The sequence below is a fragment of the Dermacentor andersoni genome, chromosome 4 (assembly GCF_023375885.2).
Source record: "Dermacentor andersoni chromosome 4, qqDerAnde1_hic_scaffold, whole genome shotgun sequence".
In the NCBI taxonomy this organism is placed as follows: domain Eukaryota; kingdom Metazoa; phylum Arthropoda; class Arachnida; order Ixodida; family Ixodidae; genus Dermacentor; species Dermacentor andersoni.
This window is the reverse complement of record NC_092817.1, coordinates 29,339,315-29,353,973: the sequence shown is the minus strand read 5'-3', so window position 1 is coordinate 29,353,973 and position 14,659 is coordinate 29,339,315. Positions and strand designations below refer to the sequence as shown.

The following is a 14,659-nucleotide window of genomic DNA, read 5'->3' as shown; positions in this document are numbered from 1 at the left end:
AGTCCGGGCATGTAAGTAATCCTCTCCGGCCGCATAGAATACGTAATAGCCTCCCATACGTCGCACGCAGCACTGTTTGTGAAGAGCTTGAAAGCATGACTATGGCGGGGGCATAATCCTGCATGAAAATGCCTACAGAAAAGCCCGAGCCGCAAAACAGCATATGAATTTAGTACCGATAAAAATAATTACTGTGTGCTTGGCACACACGTTTGCTTCAGATCTTTCTCGATGATCACGTTTAATCTTGAGTCAATGTAAACAGAAAGTATACACACGAGAGAAAGAGGTCTCGTTTGTTGCGCAAAAATGAAATGCCGCACTGCAGCTGTATGTCGCAATTGCTAACTCAGCTCGCAAACATTCTTGCCAAGCCACATAAAGATAGTAAAAAAGTGATGGGAACGACCAAGTTGCTTCGCTTATTCCTTACGGTAAGTTGCAGCGAACCTCCACGATAAGTCTAATGCATGTTCGCTAAGGGCACGAAGCATCCTTTAGGACACAACCAATGTTCGGGAAGTGTGCCTAATGTTCAATGCATAGCAATACGGCGCTTTTTTGTTGTTATTATTGTTATTGTTTTAGTGGCATACGAAACATAGTAGTCCAGACCCCCACAAGTATATCGAAGGGAAAATGGGGATGGATCTCACAGGCTCGAGACATCGTAGCGCACGAAAACAAGTCAATGAAGAAAACCACTACGGCATAATCATGTCCCCATTTCCTGCCGCAGTGGAGCCTTTACGGCGAGGTAATAAAAGTGAAAGCGCTTAGTGCAAGAACGCAGCATCTACCTTTTCGATCCCCTATCCCGTTTTACTGTCACCGTCGAAGCTTGTATAAACCTTCGCTGTGGATTGCCCGCCTCTTCCGGTCCCGATATATATTGCGCGGCCGCCAACCGAGACTCGGAAAAAGGAGTGCTGCGGCACTCCACTTGGAACAGTCTGGTTTTTAACATAGGCAAGGTGCTTGCACGCAAACGGTATCGAAGAAAAACAGCATGCACAGTAGACCGCCCACTGTAAGACGTGCCTCACGTTTGTGTGGCGGAGCGGGATAGTTACTTGCCGAGATGCGCACGTCACAGCATGTACGTATGCCCATCCTCTCCTCTCCCTTCTTCCGTTCGCTTCGTATTTGGGTTACAACAAACACAAAAGGGAACAGTCGACGTAAACTGTATCTTTCCGCAGCAATCCATATGTAATGGAAGAGAATCGGCTTCCTTTGAAGTAAGAACGCACACACTGTTCCCTGATAACGATGAGACCAAAGAAAAGAAACAACCGCGCTACTGCCACCACGCTGCCTAGAACCACAGCGGGCGCTCTGTCGTCGTATTGCTCGGGGTAGTTTCTCTATCGTGCACACGGCAATGTAAACAGCAGAAGAGGGAACAAAGCGTGTAACGTTTGTTTCCTGCCACAACGTACACACAATGCAGGAGTCCGTAGACGCTTCTCGCTTAGTGCTGTACGGCGCTCCGCAAGAAATAGCACGAGGCGTGGCTTCCGGTCTGTGACAGCGTTCCACCAAGACCAACAAAGTTAAGATACGAAAAGTTCTGATATTGTTTTTCAATCGTCCTGCAAACTGTTTGATCTTTGTTTGTTTGTATGAATCCACTTGAATGCTGAAGAAGGGCTGTACGCCGCAACAACGTACGGCGCACGGGCGTATATTCGGGCATTACGCATTGCCGTAATAATAATTGGGCCACCTCACGTGGGCGAAAACTCGTACGACGAACACCTACGCGTTGCAGCGCCGGAAATTGCCTCACCAAGGAGCCTGCTGACTAGCAGTGTTTTCGCTGGAAGAGCAACGTGTTTCGCAATTCTCGCTGTGCAACATGCGTAACAACAAAAGGAGTATTCTGCCGCGCATCCACATTTAACGTAGTTGCATGTAGCGCCCAACACGAGTTAACAGGGCGGAGACATAACGCGCAGCGATTGCTTGCATGCCTTTTCAAGGCTATAGAGCTGCCTGTAACAACATGTTACCATCTTCTTCTTCTTCCTCCTCCTTCTCGGCTGGAAGAGAAACCCGCGCTTTTATTAGCAGGCGTGTTTTTTATGACCTCGAGCGCGATCGCCGCAACCTTCGATTGGAACCTGCATGTGTTTCCCTAAAGTAATTGCAACACCCGTTAGTTTTGGGAAACAAAAAAAAACATTTTTCCAGAGGCTCCGTTTCGAACAAGTTGCAATATCTGCCACCTATATACAAAGTGAATATATATATATAGCAAAAGGAATAATAACAAATGTGTTTGATTTCTCTCATCTGTTTCTCTCTAGATGTACATCTTTTTTCCCCGTATTACAAGGCGCTCGTTGAATTCTTACAGGCGTGCACAAACCGCCGGTTGCGTACACAAAGCCTGTAAGGATGTACAAACAGCAGCTGGACTCGAAGGCCGGAGAGGTAGATACCCGTTAATTGTTCGCCTGAGCAAAATATAATGGCCCACAGTGTTCTTCTTCTCGCCATATAATTTTCCGTTCTTGCCGCGACCGAAAACAAACGAGTGCGCATTCGCACAATCACTTGCGAGTCGATATTCGACCAGAAGCGTTAGGAACGAGCGAACCGGTATAATCGGCAAACGTCCGCATGACGCTAGCTCGGAACTGCGGAGAGAATTAATGCAGGGATAATGTTTGCACGTCGAACTTACCATCGGTGGGTAAAACTCGGCGAACACAACCTTCGCAGCGGCGTTCGCACAGATCACCGCTAATGCAGCACGCGCTACTTCATTTGCGAGCAATTTCATCAGTGCAATTTGGTTTGGGCTACTGCGAGTTGCCGGCGCCTTTGGCCACTCCTCCCTTTAAGCGTGAAATATTTTATTAGAGCCATCTAATTCAGCGAAATCATGCTGATATATATATATATATATAAACGCTCAGGGATCGTTTTCCAGAACATGTGGTTGTAATTCCAGTTCAGGCAGCTAGAGACATACCCATGTGTGCGAGACCTGACGTGGACAATAATTTGCTGCGAGCCAAATAAAAAGAACGTCTGCGTGAGACATATAAACCCCGGGGGACGAAATAATGCGTAAATAAAAGGCGAATCGAAACAAATCAGCGGGAACCAGAAATAAACGCAAAAGAATAAGGAAGAAAGAAAAAAGAACGCACAGGTATGTCCTCACCTTCACCGTTTCTAGTCTTTCCCGCACCGCGCCAAAACAGGAAAACCAGTTCGCAAGGCTGGGAAGCAGGCCCCAGAGCGTTCATGTTTATCCCCGATCCGATTGCACAGCTATGATAACATGCAAGTAGTACGGTCGCAAATATTGACAAGAGGCGTAGGAATATAAAGAAACTGGTAATATCCTAGATAGAAAACGGTTTTAAGACAAAAAGACAATTGCAACTGACCCTGGGAAAATGGCTGGGCGCACACGATACAGCAGTTTTGTTACATTTCGCCTCGAACCATGTTGACACCGTCCTTGGTCAGCACCTCGAGCACCGCTTACGATCTCGCCCCCGGCTGGCCACTAGAGGCGCCGGCGACGGGACAGGAACGGAGAGAATCAAACGAAAATCGCTGTACACAAATTTCGGTCCCAGGCAATCGGTGAGGCTACAACTGCCGAGATCACATTCAAGGGCTACCACTTGAGCACCAAGCGAAATAACGAGCGAGAGCTCCACTTTGTAGTACGCTTACTCGCGTCATCATCGGGTTCCTCGGATACCAGACAGAAACAGATTTCGATCGCTTCACGCCAAGGAAGACGACGCCGTCACTAAACAGCACGATTCAACCGGCACAAAGATTAATGAAGACACATTGCGGAGGCAGATATAGAAACATTCGCCACAAACGCACGTCCGCCGCAGCCTCCCACTGTGCAGAGGCGCATCGCTCAGCGGGTTCTTATTTCGCACGAGCGGACAAGGACGACAGGTGCATCGTTTCGCACGCTGAGAACGGGCCCATGACCGCTCTATCCGTGGGCCACGCGACCGGCAGAAACACACACGTGCGCGTGGCGCCGAGGAGCACGCGTCGACGATCCATCCCTGCATGCGCGGCGCTGTGGGACGGAAACAGCCGCGCAGGGCTTTTGTGCATGCAGGGCGATCTCGGTGCAGCGAAGTATGCTGACTGCAGTTGCGTCGGTAGGTCTCTCACGCTAGGAAGCAGTGCAACCTGCGCCGCATTTCATATAATTGTGTGCAGCGAGGCTGCTTTGGAAAACGGCAGCCAAAAAAAAGAAAAATAGTTCTGGGATCTTGCGTGCTAACACCCCGATTCTGGTTATAAGGCACGCTGTAGTGGCGGACTTCGGATTAATTTTGGTAACTTGGGTTCCTTAACTTGCAACCAGTGCATAGAACAAGAGCGTTATTGCATTTCGCCTTCATCGAAGTGGCCGGAAGAAAGCGGCAGCCAAATCCTGCTGCGGCAATCAGGTAGGTAACTACGCGAATCAAATATCGCGCCGCTGCTTACGATTGACTTTGACCTCGTATGAAACTTATACGCTACCGGAAAGTCCAGGCAACAACTCAAAACAAGAGAGATAATTTTCAAAAGCAGTCTTCAGTGACTACAAGTTACACTGATGGCTCATCTAACGTTGTGAGCACGCAACCTGAGCTCACTTCAGTCTAAATGGACTTAAGAGTTGAATAACGGCGCTGTTAGGAATTTTTCAAGTACGAAATCGAATGCTGTTGTTAAATTTTCTGTTGGGTGTAGCTGCTTTGCGACTGTCTCTAAATACAGACGCAACACACCAAAATTTCACCACCGGAGCTCTCTCACAGAAAGAGCTTACGTGATGGTCAAACGATGCGAACGATCAGGCCGTCGTCAAGGAGTTGCACCTACTGAACCTTCCAATGCTTAATTGCGCCCCTTCAAAGGCTCGTAAACTGCAGAATCGCTGCGTAGAACTACAGCAACGTCGGCGAGGACGCGCAGCGCCGGCGAGACGTTGCGCCGCGCGCGTCTCCATGCTGCGCACGTACTCGTTCCGCGTCGCGAGTGAGCACCACCGATCAGTCAGGCCTAACAGGACCCCGAGATTCACAGGTTAGTTTTCACCTCACTGCACCAACACGATGTGACAACTGGTTGGTAAGAGAACGGCGCTTCAGCGACAGGGTCAACGGTTGGCCTCTCTAGAAAAGGAGGTCGTTGAATGCAGTTGCGAGGAGCTCGGCATAACAGAACAAAAATACTATGCCAATCCCACGCAGTGTGGTAAGCGATGTTATACGAAGCACTTTGCAGGTAGCCGGCTATCCAGCATCGACTGGGGTTCTACAAGGCGTTACCAGAAGGACGAACAATCCCGGCCACGGCGGCCGCATTTCAATGGAGCCGAAATGCGAAAACACCAGTGTACTTAGATTTAGGTGCACGTTAAAGAACGCCAGGTGGTCCAAATTTCTGGAGTCCCCCACTAGGGCGTGCCTCATAATCAGATCATGCTTTTGGCACGTAAAGCTCCATAATTTTTTTTTAAGGACGAACATACGTGTTTATGCTATGCGATGAAGTATCTGTGACGCGAGCGTGCGTGTGACGACGGGAGCATGACGACGACGATCGCACGACGACTGACGTTTTGTATTCCGGCGATGAAGCGTTACAACCTGTTTCCGTACGACCTGGGCCAATCCCGAATGTGGTACAGTTTTGAACAGCGTCCACGTAGCGCTAGCTGCTACAAGGAAACGATTGGGGAATGTGGACCCCTCCAAAAGGCGGTGCAGTCTAACGAAGCGGCTCAAAGCGTTAGCTGCAGCGAGAGAAGGGGAAAAGCTTGCACGCTCTCGTTTTTGTAAGCAACGTTTATGAGAAGGGAAAGGTTGGCACTGTAAAAAAGGGTGCCATCAGCACCCGGTGTTCCCAGGTGGTCTCCCTCACAAGTGCTGACCCAGCCCAAGGCTGCTTGCCTTCGGGGATCGGACGAGAACCGGCGTATTCAGCAGGATATGGCCGATGGCGCTATGCGGGGTGACGCAGGCGAAATACAGCGCTAAGCTAACTGTAAGTTCGAGCACGTGCCCTCACACACACGTGCTCTCGCTGGTCCTACGCTGCGTAACGCACACACCAGTCGTCTCACTGAGCCAGTTGGCGTTGACATACAGGATACATTCGCGCGTTCGTGGCCTAATGGTCAGATCATCGAGCTGTTGTGCTGGGAGCCAGAGGTTCGGTTTGAATTGTTGGGTTTTACGAGCCAAAACCACGATTTGATTATGAGGTACGCCATAGTGGGCGACTCCAGATTATTTTAATTTTAACCAACAGGGGGCCTTTAACATGCACCCAATGCACGGGACACGGGCGCTTTTTTGCAATTCGCCGCCGAGGAAGTGCTGCCGCCGAGGCCGGGTTTGATCGCGTGCCTATAAGCGCGCCACCACAGCCGTTAAGCCACCGCGTCGGGTCACAGGTTCGATCCCACCTTCAAGCAATATTTTTGATAAAAGAGGGCCGAAACAAGACGAGACGTACACCTACCTGGCCACAACAAAGTGACTGAGATAAGACAAGCAATGCTCCGCACAGAAACAATAGTTCACCGCTTAGCAATAAATGCAGGTAAACGTATTTCCTGGACTCCTTTCACAGAGTGAGCAAGAGAACACTTTTATAAAAAAACTTTCGTGGTCGGTGTCCTTTTTTAATTGTTGACAAGAGAAGACAAAGCCACTCTTGATTCTGTTCTGTGCCTTCCATTAACTCTAGTGCAAAGCTTTGCAAATGTTTGGGCTATCTGACTGTAGTAGCCTACTTTCCCGGATTTCGCCTGGCTACCTACCTGCTGGGTGCCGTTGGGTCGGAAAGATACATTTAATAGCCATAACAGAACATGTCAGATCAACCGAGGTAGCTCGGTCGCTAGACCAACGGATATATTTGCGGATATCTATGCGAAAGCTACATGAAAGCACCAGCGAAGTGGCTTATAGAACACTTGTATGACTGCTGACCAAGTATGCAGATCATAATTGTAATAATTATTATATTAGTTTCCCACATAAAATTATTACGTATAATGTCGGCTCACAGGCTTGCTGAAGCATACCGATCTGTTAATGGAATGATGAATAATATTTTACGGATTCCTTGATTTACATTATTTTCATTGATTTAACCACCCAGTACTTCCCAATCGGTTCTCGGCGACTCCTCCAGAATGGGCATGCCCCACTGCGTACGATTCCTCCATAAAATATGAAAGTATAATGTCGTCTCACAAATACCTCTAAAAGCACAGCAATCTGTCAATATAATGTTTAATTATATTTCACTCTAATTATTTTACTCTGATTTAGCCATTCCGCATGTTCCACTGGGGGTTTGCCCAATTTTTTGTCGCATAGGATGAACGTAAACAAAATTGTACGCGTCACCGTTAGTTGGAAAGGATTTAATTAAACGCTTTACTGAAACTTCGCTTCACGTAGATTCCAACACGTGCGTTGAACCTGCGTTTGGGTGCCTCTCGCGCCTTTATTTATTTTTTGCCCAGCGAAGAGGTGTAGCCGACGCCACTAAATAAGGCACCAACTACGCTTTAAATTCATACCAATAAAATAAAACTAAAAGGCACCGAAAGAAGCCGTGACATACGTGACCAGTTTGTGAACCTGACTTACAATAAACACAATTACAATACGAGATATACTTTCTCGGAATACCGTTCGCAGCTTTGTCCCTACAAAGGTCATGCATCTTGAGAGAACGACACCAGCGATTTGCTCTTGGACGTGCTGCTGAACCAAAACAATTAAACAGTCCGCAGACTTAACTACTAATTATTTCATGAACTGTCACCACCCATTTATTTATTTATTTATTTATTGATACAATGGCGGTCGGGAATCAAAGCCACGTGACTTCGTGCTCAAAAGCAGAATGCCATAGCCATTGACTGGACGCTGCAATTATATCAGGAAATAGAACACTACGTGTCTGTGCAGGTACACTCGCTGATTCAGTATTTCCTACTGCGACTAGCAGCTTCGACCCAGCATCAGTGTAACTCGCACATTGTAAACTGATACTGCAACGTTTACTGTAAAGAAGAAAATCTCAAAAGACAAAAATCCCGCGCAAACTTTTCTGGTAGTTCTCTCTAAGTATCTACGTGAGGACGCTGCTCTCGCACTAGTCGTCTGCCCAGATCACACGCCGCGGCAACACCCTGGCGTTCGGCGCGTTCATTTCCGGGTGTTTCCTCCGCTCACTTCCATTTCGCATCGCCCCGTTTGTGCTTTAAGCGTCGCCCAGCTTTCTCTTTCGTTATGTAAAAAAAACTTACCGCAAACGCTATTTAGGGAAAATAAATGAAGCGCCGCTGTTCCATTGCATCATTCCTGGTGGATGGGTTTTTTTCCCGCTACTTACAAAACGTGCATTTGTATCGCCTCTGCTTCCACCAGGAAATTAAGCACGATACCCACCGGAAAAGGACGTCGTCACAACGTAAGATGACGAAAAAGCCATTACGCTCCGCGTCAGATTGCAGCGAATATGAAGAGGCACGCGTACAAGCGAATCAATTCAGCCCCGGTCAGTCAGATTCTTTCTCGCCGCATTTCCACGAGGACAATGAACGCAAAGTATAATATTTCCGTTCTCTATTATAAAGGGCGAGAAAAATGTTCTCTTAATCTCTGCTAAGTATAAGGATGTGCTACTTGCTTGACGCACTTTATGTGTGTTATATATAAATATATATAGGCAGCATTTACCTATTTTACTGATATGACTGATTCTAAGTATGCGAGCGCTCTTGCAATTAGCGCCAATCGAAATGCGGCCGGAAACATTACTGTTATGGCAGCTGTACAGCGTATGTTGTAGGGGTTGTAGTCGAGGTTGTAGGACGAAGGGAGGAACTTGGGAGGAATTAGGCGTACAGAGTTTATTTACAGATATTTACATTAGAACAAGAGATACATTCAACAGTCTAGCGTGACTCCCAAATGGAGCACGCAAGACGAAGCATACAGCATGCGAGCACGAAGCTCCAAACACACTGCTTCTCGAGCACGAGCACACTCTAGCAGCCGACAATCAGCGGCTTATAAACACTCCGTTCTCCCTAGATCCCTAGGTGAGGGAAACAGCAGTTCACCGCCAATTCGCAGCGTCCAACGTCATCGAAGTTGACCCGCCTTTTTGGAAGAGGAGGGCTCACACACACCCGTACGCACTTTGGATTCCCAGAACCCGAGTTGAGCGCGTCCCCGTAGCCAGGTGGTCACGCCTGACCCCAGCCGGCGCCTCTAAATTCCAGAGCTGCCTTTCTCCTGTAGTCGCCACGAGTGTCAGTAGACTGCGACGAATCGTGGGGCCCGAGGAAAACGTACCACAAAGCACCCTTTTGTTAGGGAAGCTCTTCTTGCTTCAGAGAGACCATGAAGACCGAGCAAATCGACCAACAATACACGGGGCGCAAAACGTGCCCAGCCCTGCTGCCGTCACTGATTCTCGGAACGAGGCGCATGGTGGATTAACGCTGCCGTAGTCTCCAGTTCTTCGAAGGAAGTTCATGCTCGGCTAGCGCTGTCGTCCTCGCTGGTTCTCTGAAGGGCGCCACCACCGTGGATCGATCGAAGCACCTGCAGCGGGCTGAGATAGTTTTGCAGAGCACCACCCCTGCAGGCCGATCCTAACAATGTCTGCTTTAGTGCGCTGCAGCTACTTGTATTGCCCTTCTTCCCTATCCATTTCCGCCTTTATGGCAAGAATGAATAAATATAATGTTCCGAATGCAGCGAGCGCCGTGTCGCGTGTCCATCCTCGCGTTAAAGAAGTGCATTCTTCCCTTAAGTTTGGATGATATCGCGTTGAATAAGATCTTACCAATTTCCAAATATGTGGTAGAAAAGTATAGGCAGCCGCTACAATTCCCAGCAGCTATCATCATTTTGGCGGTTTCGTCACGTACTCTTCCGAGCAAGGAACGAGCATGCGAGTCACGTAGCGAGGCAAATGTCCGCAGCAACGCAAAGTGCGCGGTTTAAGCGTAAACCATTTAGGAAGGTGCGAAAAGGTCGACAGCAGCTGCGCACTTTCGACCGCGCGCTCGATCGGCACACGTCACCGGCGAGAAAACATGCGATAACGAAGCAGGAAGGGCCATTTGACACCACCTTAGCGCGCGGAAGGAAAGAAAGAAATAATAAAAGCGAACAAGAAGGACAAAAATGTCGAGAGAATGACAGTTCATTTGGCGACACGGAAGGCCATTATGTGCGGACAGCGAGTAAAGGTAGAAAGCGATCGGATTGGTGGCCTCACTTCGACTACGCTTTCTGCCGCCCACGGGAGCGCTGCCGGTGAATCGCGCCACACGCGCTGGATGATTTACGCATAGGCGCCGAATCGGGCACTTTGCCAAATGGCTTCCCCCTCCTGCTGCGAAACGTCTTTCTTCCCAGTTTTCCCCGTTCCCTCGCCAGGCGCACTGCCTTCCCGTACCTGCGTCTGTCCGCGCTCGCGACCGCAAAGTCGTAAAACAAGAAGAGCGCCCGAAACACGTAAACGAGAGCGGACGAGCACAACAGCGTCGCAAGCGTGTTGTATAACGCTGAGCTAGGGAGAAAAAGGAAAAGAAAGAGAAAAGTACCTTCCACGAATAAATCTATCCGAGAATATTTTACGGTGAAGCGTCTTGACCAGCGGAGTTTGTTACGAGCCTCCTTCCTGTTACCCAAAAAAAAAGAAACGCAGAAACAGTGTTGCATCACGGGGACGCACGCACGTAAACCAGTGCTCTTCGTTCGTATCAAGGCCGTAAAGATGTTGCATCAGGCATGCAGTGATTTGAACGGTCCGGCGTAGAGTCTCGCACTCAAGTTTAATTCTCAAATCGCTCGCAGGAAGTGCAAAGAGACGTTCGTCTATCTCAGACTGATGCAATAGACTGCAATTTTATTGAAAACACTTGTAGCAGACTTGTATAGCAGCTACAAGAAAGAGAGAAAAGAAGGCAGAACCTACCGTAAACGACCGCACTGCGCTACTGCAATTTTTTTTTTTTTATGTTGTCGTTACGTGAAAGATATTGACTTTATTTTTACCAATACATAGTTGAAATTTAATTCTAGGCAGATGACTCGCAGGAGAGACGTTAGCTGATAAGTTTGCAGCTCTCCACAAGGACGTTGATAGAAGGCTTCACATTTATCGTGAAGCCCAAACTACCTATGATGGGCGCACTTTGTGCAAGACACCCTTGGTTTCCCATATGCGCTCACTTTCTCGGGCACGGACGATTGCGCTAGGGCCACGGGTCATTCAGAAGCACACAAGTCGAATGACAAGCTGACAACTTATCACGTCGTTTTCCCGTCGAGAGATTTATGCCAAAATAGCGTCGGAAGTTCCTCTCGAGGTTCATCTTATCGTCCGTCGAAGGCCACTGAATGCACCGCGATGTGGTATATGCACGCAGCAAATCTATGGTGTTTGTTTGGAAGGCAGAATGCTGCCCCTCGGTCCGTTGCAGACCCGATTGAGTGGTGCGCGATGGTGCGCGCGTCCACTCGGCTTCGTTGTTTTTGCAGCCAAATGCCATGGCGCGTTTCTAGAGTCTACGGAGACATTCTAAAACCCCCTACGCGCGGGTCGCATGCGCCGGAAACCGTGGCAGAGGACAGCGGCGGCGGCGATTGCGCGAACTCGCCTCATGTGTCCCTATAGTTGCTATCGCAATGAATGTGTTTAAGGAATCGTTGCACCGAATCAGGAAAGAGAAGCCTCCTTACGTTTACCTCTTTCGCTGCACTTCAACAAGAATACGAACCAGCGTGGGAAGCGCGTATAGAAAGTAAAACGACAAAATTTACGCAATTCTTTTCGATGCACAGGCAAAACGGAGCACTTCCCGACTGATCGGAAGGGCAGACCACGACCCCTTCGTAGAGCAGCCTCATAACGAGGAAAAAGCGCAATCGCGCTGCCCCAGCACCCGCCCGTGCCCCGGCTGTCGCCGGACTTGGCGTAATGACGGCGCGTCGGGCGGGGCGTGCAACGCCACCACGCTGTCCGTGGCGGGGGTCAACGGTCAGAGCTCTCAGCCAGCCGACCGCGGGTGGTGTCACCACGCCCTGCGGCTTTGGCCAAAACGAAACTCGGACGGCACGCGCGAGGTCCCGCTGGGACCAGCCGGGCACGCACGGCACAGGGGCGCGCCGAGGGCTATCGAGAGAAGAGCACAGAGCTCGGGGCCGGCGCTCACGCACGGCCTGATGGATGGTCGCGTGCTCGCCGGGGCCACCTAAAGAACGACGAGGAGGAGGCGCGTACCATTCTCACCGGTGTATCCCGTAGCACAAGCAACCCCTCCTCCTCCAACAATGTAGCGCTGAACCGGGCAGGGATTCAGAAACTGCGCCTCATTCCTCTATGCAACCTCCCTCTCTCTCGACAACGATGCGCGACTGCGCAATACCAGGCCATAAAGACGCATGGCGCCCTTCGTTGCAGCAACATGGCTAAGGTGGCTCTATGCGTGCCAATGCGACGATGTAACAGCCGAATTAAAAAAATAATAATAGTAAGCCGATTCCCTGTAGCGCCACAGTCGAAAAGCCCCGCCCTTCATAAGAAAAAGAAGTTCAGGTTGCGCAACACGCAAGTAATAATCGCTTATGCTTACATAACGCGACGGCGAAGCGGTAGGACGTGTGGTGCACTGGACTCAATGAAGATCGCGAAATCTCTTTTGCGCCAGAGCAAACACAGAGTTAAGAGAAAGAGAAAGAAAAATAACTCGACTGCGTCTATTTCTTCAAAATAGCTTCCAACGAAACACAAACCTCCTCTTTCTCTGCCCCTAACTCTCACCACCATGGCCTTGTCTTCTTTTCTTGAATTTCTTTCTTCTTACGTACACTGATCGTTCCTGTTGTAAAGTGACACTATAGTGCGGTACCACACTAATAGCACCCGCAGTCGTGGCTCGGTCGCTACAGCGTTGTGGTACTGAACACACGGCCGCAACCTCGGTACTCGGCCATGGCAGGGGCATTCACATGCATAAGCGAAATGTAGCAAATGTTCTCATGCAAAAAAAAACAAAAGAACAAGGTCGTTTTTAGAACAACCTAAGCAGTCAATGTTTTTCCGGATATTTTGGCTGCTCCCTTATGGCAAAGCACAGACATAGGGCCAACATTTTGTTTACTGCTCTGCATCGTATTGAAGCTGACACAAAGATATTATATATATATATATATATATATATATATATATATATATATATATATATATATATATATATAGAGAGAGAGAGAGAGAGAGAGAGAGAGAGAGAAAGAGAGAGAGAGAGAGAGGGAGGGAGAGAGACACTCACTAAGATGATCAAAATTTACGAATATTCAGGCTGAAGGTGATGACAAGCAAAAATACGGAATCACGAAAAACAGTATTGTTTGATGGCCAGCTTACATTTATGTCTCCTAATGACGAAAGTAGGTTATGTGACCATGCGATAAACTCAATCAAGGCTCTTATATATATATATATATCACCGGTATTGTTACCTGCCAGCGAGGGCGGCTCAGAGGAAGCTTTAGCTCGGGACAAAACTCCGATTCCCGTGGGACATTCAAGCACGTTTAAAACGCAGAAATGCTTTTATATATATGACACAAGCGCCGGACCAGTTTCAGTGAAATTTGTTTATCAGGACGAGAGAGTTCAATTCTAGCAACTCTTGAAAACAGTATTAATTTTTAACGTCGCATCACCGTTTAGAAACCAATAACTGTGCGCCAAAAATAGACATCGCGCTTCTGTAAACTGTATGTGATAAAACACCTGAAGCAGACAAATGGTATATACGACTGTACAGCTCAGGCGCAAATGCTACAATGGCTATACGCGGATGTTGCAAACATTTTACTCACAGACTAGCGGTATTTTTCATATGTATATCACATAATTTTTTTTTCGCGTTAATTAGGTGCATTATACAGAATTGTGACATCGGTTTTCTTTTTCTTCTTTTTTGCTTTTTTTTTTATTGTTGAGTTAAGGAGTTGTAAACTTGACACCTGAGATCGTGTTCTTTTTAATGTTGCTAACTCTAAAAAAAAAAACAAGGAATATTCTACAATTTTCTAGCAGATAATGTCTAGTAAATTGGTGGCATACATTGAAAATGCGTTTGCCAGAGTTTTAGATATTGACTTTTTCTTTTAAATGCAGCAACCCTCATTAAAACTGGCGCAGTGGTTGCCGAGAAAAGAAATTTCTATATTCCCGTTTATTTAGATAGAAGATACCGCGCTAAAGCGTCGTCTTAAGTAGACCTTTCAGTCGTAGGCTTATACTAATTAATGAATTATGCGTACAAAATTAAACGATCCACCCGAGAAAAGAAACAAAATTATCTTGTGCTGGTATCTAATACACATGTAGTGAGACAGATTTTAGCGGAAGCTGAAGATTGCTTGCAGCAATAAATAAGAAAATCAGAAATAAGGAACTCAGAAAGCAGGTACTACTGGCAATGCACAATATTTCATTACTTAATATGAGGGAAGACTCGGGAGAAAAGAAACGTTGAACAACCATTTCCTCTCATATCGGAGCAGAATCACGACTCTGCGCTGAAACCTTAATCGAAAAGTATGAA

General features: G+C 47.9%; 1 protein-coding gene and 1 pseudogene across 6 annotated transcripts in view; both read right to left on the bottom strand.

The window, feature by feature from the left end:
• The window catches only part of cv-c (RhoGTPase activating protein), a 453,196-nt gene that overhangs the window by 152,459 nt on the left and 286,078 nt on the right, over positions 1-14,659 (bottom strand). The window lies entirely within an intron of this gene.
• On the bottom strand, positions 5,878-5,996 carry LOC126537202 (5S ribosomal RNA; annotated as a pseudogene).